Source organism: Electrona antarctica (genome assembly GCF_951216825.1).
Source record: "Electrona antarctica genome assembly, chromosome: 9".
NCBI lineage: Eukaryota > Metazoa > Chordata > Actinopteri > Myctophiformes > Myctophidae > Electrona > Electrona antarctica.
The window spans coordinates 44681061-44687060 of NC_136790.1; positions in this window are offsets into that span (position 1 = coordinate 44681061).

A 6000-nucleotide genomic window follows, 5' to 3' on the forward strand; every position below is an offset into this window, starting at 1 on the left:
AACTTTTCAGGAAAAGAAAGTCTGCGGTTTCTATTAGCATGGATTCCCCATCGATGATGTCACTGGTGGACGGGTGTCCGAACTGCCCAAAGCCCTCCTATGAGACACAGACTGAGTAGGAAAAGATGGTGGTGTTTTATCATGAACATTAGTGAGGACCAATTATATGAAGAGATGTTGAAAAGTGGTGAAGTGGTCCTTAGTTTTAATTTCGTTTTCATTTAGTTTTCGTCAGTGAAAAAAGGTAGCCGACGAACATTTTTCGTCTTAGTTTTAGTCGACAAAAACAACACTGGTGCCCGAAATTGATTTGTCTCGGCAATGGTCATGCACAATGTCCTCAATGGTCATGCACAATGTCCTCAAATGTCCTCAATGGTCATGCACAATGTCCTCAATGGTCATGCACAATGTCCTCAAATGTCCTCAATGGTCATGCACAATGTCCTCAATGGTCATGCACAATGTCCTCAAATGTCCTCAATGGTCATTAGTAGAGGACCTGGCTAAGATATGTATGCACTTCATTTAGGAGAGAATATCTCAACTGTTCTTGGCTAATATGACTCCCGCGAACAACTTGGGAACTGTGAAAAATTCTCTATCCGGGGCGAAATAACCGGAAATGACCACGCCCTTTCTTAAATGACCACTACTTCGAACATGACTCTATCTTCTAAACCGTTGGAGCTACAGATTTTCTGAGGTGCTCAACATTTAAAGAATACTCATGTTTGTTGAATCCGTGCCGAAGCCAGCAACCCTCCAGGTCATCATAGTGGCCAAATCAAATATGGCCGCCAGTCCGCCACCTGAAAAAGGTTTTATCTAGAACGTTTGAACCACATGAGCTATGAATGCAAATGTGGTGTCTAAATCATGTTTTTTGACAATTAGAAACATTTTGGAATGATCATCTTTATGACTGGGTGTGGCTGAACCTCTATTTTGCATATTTCAAAGATGGCGACTATCTGACAATTAGTTTTACTTCCTTTAACTTTGTCCTTTTTGTATGATCAGGACAAAAAAGGTCTTCTCCGTGAGGAATCTAAAGGACGGAGCGTGTGTGTGTGTGTGTGTGTGTGTGCGCGCGCTCGCACGTGTTTCCAATTTAAACATACCTTTGACTAATGCTCAGCATAAATTATTAAGCTATTATGCTCTTATGCTATTATTCTCTTGTTTCAATAAAATTACATCTGTAGTTTACACATTTATGTTTTAGAGATAGTCAGAAAGACAGGAAGCAGAGCTGGAGGTAGCAGAGACTAAAATGTTGAGGTTCTCTCTGGGAGTAACAAGGATGGATAGGATCATTAATGAGTACATCAGAGGGACAGCACATGTCAGATGTTTTGGAGATAAAGAAGAAGAAGTAGAAGGACGGCAGGACGCTGAGGTTGGAACTGCCAGGCAGGAGGCCTAGAGGAAGACCAAAGAGAAGATGTATGGATGTAGTGAAAGAGCCCTTTCAATGAAGCCCTTTGAATTGAATTGAATTGAATTGAAATATTGGAGGCAGGGTGACATGTTCGTATTAAGGAATAGTATTTTTTTCCTTTCTCCCCCCTAAGCATCCAGCTTATAAGAGCGCTCTTATGATGTGCTTCATTATAATCAATAATGGAGAGAAAAGGTAATAAGCTATAAGGTAATAAGCTAATGGATGTAGAAACTAGCTAATGGATGTAGAAGGAGAATTCTTTCTTTGGTCTATGGACAGCAGCCACTCAAAACTCAGAAATAGCTACAAAAACAGCTGAAGTACCGGTACTTGAAAACTGCATTATTCTGAAAGGAAAGAGAAGTACACAACATGTCTGGCTGTTTCTTTTCTTTGTACCATAAAAAGGTCTGTGTGCGTGCGTGCGTGCGTGGACAGGGTAAAAAAGGAAAAGGAATGGATGGAGCGGCCCATTCATTGGGTAGCCTTTGTACCAAAATATCAGCAATAATGCCCAACTTTATATTCATGTTCAATACAGTTATGGGTAGGGATGGAGCTCGTTCATTTTTATTGATAACGATCACCTTATCGAGCCGGGTCCTTATCAAGCCCACTATCAAGCATTTGCTATTAATTTGTGGAAAGCTGGGAGATAATACATTCTGAACACCTTATTTTTATTGCCATGACACACACACACACACACACACACACACACACACACACACACACACTATGCATATCTTTTCTATAATCTTTTTTATTTTAACCATCCCTTGCACTACATTTTACTAGGGCCTTGGCTTGAAATACAGTACTTTTCTAACAGACAGTTAGAAAAGTTAATATTGTGTACCGTCACTTTAAAAGCCCAATGTATACGTCATCGTACAACGGTGTCACGCACCAAAAATAGCCAATCTACAAGCTCACACTGCGTCTGGTTGCACCGCGTTGTGAGCTTGTAGATCTGCCTTATGATAGACAGCTCCGTCAGTCAGTCAGACAGACAACAAAGCCCAAACGCATCAATGAATGAAGAAGCCGCTTATATCGCTTTTGCTCCGTGGATGGAACATTGACATTTAAAAGCTATCGGATGGACGCGTGGATAACAGCATGGTTGTGTGCATAATCCTTATGACCAACGTTAGCTTCCATGCTAGCTGCTTCAGCTTAACATGTCTCACAGAGGACACCGGAGGCTGGCGGTGATTTCACCACAGCACGAAGCTGTCAAGCTGTCTTCGATGCGAAGCAGAAAGTGTGGAAGTCCGTGGTCAGACAATGGTCTGCCCCAACCCCATGTGAAATGCACTCCCCAGCTAGTTCATTATTGCATTTAGCTCCCCTCTTGTCTTTTTAAACATGTAACCAAAACTTTTTCAGCCGTTCCACCATACGGCGCAACCATAACGCAACCACCCGTCGCGTCTCGGCCCCCTTACCAACGTGGCCCAGTCAAGAGCTTGCCCAGTTTAACTTCGAAGAGAGGGGGCAAAAAAACAGCAAAAGACTTACTTTGGCAGCCCTCGTGCATGGAAATGTCTGTTAGTAGCAAACTACAGCATGTAATCCGCCTTTGTTTTAAATTGTCCCCCATTCGCACGTCGGCAAAAAACGTTCACACCTCGGTCGGATGTGCGCTGCCACCACCCATCAATAATTTAATCCACGCTACGCGCCTGCCCCTTATAGCGAGTTGCCCATGACGTCAGCTGCTGCGGCTATACCCGATAAGAGGCTCGACAAGCCAAAAGCTTATTGATACTCGGGTCTCGATAAATGCCGAACCGGGTTTGTAATGGACCCGATTTTCAGGCTCCTTCCCTAGTTATAGGGCTTAAAATCAATGCATTTCAAGTTTCGGACATCTTGGATTTTTGGGGTCGCCGTCTTGAAATTTTGCGTGGCTACCGATATTTTTGAAAAGAGTGGGTATATGTACCAAATGTCATGCTTGTATCACCATTTGAACGATTCTTGCTATATTTTGCAATTATCTGCTGCACTATATGCAACAGGTCGTATTTGTACTCAAGTACTGGGGTCGAGTACACCTCTGGTAAAATAGAGGTTCAGCCACACCCACTCATACAGATAAGCATTCCAAAATGTTTCTAATTGTCAAAAAACATGATTTAGACACCAAGTTTGCATTCATAGCTCATCTGGTTCAAAAGTTGTTGTCAAAACCTTTTTCAGGTGGCGGACTGGCGGCCATATTGGATTTGGACACAATGATGACCTGGAGGGTTGCTGCCTCGGGCACGGATTCAACAAACATTTTGAGCACCTCAGAACATCTGTAGCTCCAACAGTTTCGAAAATAGAGCCATGTTTGAACTAGCGGTCATTTTAAAAAGGGCGTGGTCATTTTCGGGTATTTCGCCCCGGATAGAGAATGTTTCACAGTTCCCAAGTTGTTCGCGGGGGTCATACTAGCCAAGAACAATTGAGATATTCTCTCCTAAATGAAGTGCGTACATATCTTAGCCAGGTCCTAGACTACATGCACAATGTCCTCAATGGTCATGCACAATGTCCTCAATGGTCATGCACAATGTCCTCAAATGTTCAAAGTGTCTGGCCTTGCAACAGCACAGATGAATCATTTACGTGTAGGCCAATGTAGGCCTTAATTGTGGAGGGAAGTTTGATGAAACATGTGAAATCACATAACTGATTTCACATTTTCCATTGATTTATTCAACCTATATTTACCGGTAACTGCTCAGACAGACATTCCATTTTCTGAGGTGCTCAAAATTTAAAGAATACTCATGTTTGTTGAATCCGTGCCGAAGCCAGCAACCCTCCAGGTCATCATAGTGGCCAAATCAAATATGGCCGCCAGTCCGCCACCTGAAAAAGGTTTTATCTAGAACGTTTGAACCACATGAGCTATGAATGCAAATGTGGTGTCTAAATCATGTTTTTTGACAATTAGAAACATTTTGGAATGATCATCTTTATGACTGGGTGTGGCTGAACCTCTATTTTGCATATTTCAAAGATGGCGACTATCTGACAATTAGTTTTACTTCCTTTAACTTTGTCCTTTTTGTATGATCAGGACAAAAAAGGTCTTCTCCGTGAGGAATCTAAAGGACGGAGCGTGTGTGTGTGTGTGTGTGCGTTTTTGAGGAATCAAAAACTAACACCAAGACCAAGCAAATAATAATAATAATCGCAATCACTGCAATATGCATACATGCGCATGCTGTCTTGACTCTTCAATAATAAAACATTATATGCTTCTAAAATCTGTAAAAAACAAAAACTTGCATGTGGCTCACCCAGACACTTTTAAAACTGTCTTTTACCATGACCTGACAAATAAACTGACTCCATGAGTTTGGATTGATTGGATTGATTGATTGATTGATTGATTGATTGATTGATTGATTGATTGAGTAGGCTACATCCCATCACGTTTATCGGCCAGCTATGCAGATGGCATTGCCCTAGTCTCGGACACAGGCAGCAGAGAAAGGAAGAGAAATAGGCCTATATCAGTGCCTGGACTGCTTCGACGAAATGGGATCTGAAGTTCGGGAGGGCGATTTATTTCCTGGAATGCCGTTGCAACTTGCATGGGATTAGGAGAGTGGAAATGGGAGATATGACCTCAAGAGGCGGCTGCTCACGGCTTAAGTAATTTTATATATATTTTATATATATATAATATATATATTATATTATATATATTATATTATGCATATAAATGCACCACCAGCCATGGTGGCACTGGCAAGATCTGCACTGTTTTCGGGACTCAAAGGTTGCTGCCAGCAGACGATTTTCACCCCTGCTATTTTACTTGACATATTTGCTGTCTTGGCTATCCTCTTTTTGTTGTTTACAGATAATAAGGGAGTACCAAGCCACAAAGCAAAAGTAAGGACGATCTCTGTGTGCTGAAGCCCAACATGGCATTTGTGAGATGGATGATTGGGTTTTAACTTTTTTCCCCCCCCAAAGGTAAACTAACCCATTCAGTACGGCCCAGGAACCCCTTTTGGTGTTTTTAAGCATTACAGTATGTTATACTTTAGCTATAGAAAAATAGCAGATCTACAAGCTCATAGCTCATAGAGCTTGTAGATCTGCTATTTTTGAAAAATCGTGAAAATGTGGCACAAATCTTTGAATATATTCTTTCAGAACGATTTTAACTCAAATCTTTGCTTCTGGTGGGTTCCTGGAACAACATATTTTCAGATGGGGGTCGCGGGCCACATACACATCATTCTGGGGGTCCTTGACATGAAAAGGTTGAGAACCACTGACATAGAAACATAGGTTTTTCAGAAAACTTTTAGGATCTAGAAGACATTTCTTTAGGTCTAAACGGGCTAAACACCCACAAAAGTTTTGACTTAAATCAAAGTATTAATACTGCAATATAGAAATACTCTGTTACAAGTAAAAGTCCGTATTTCAAAATGTACTTGAGTAAAAGTACAAAAGTATTGGCATCAAAATGTACTTAAAGTGCTAAAAGTACTCATTATGCAGAATGTGCCATTTCAAGTTTTCAAATGTAT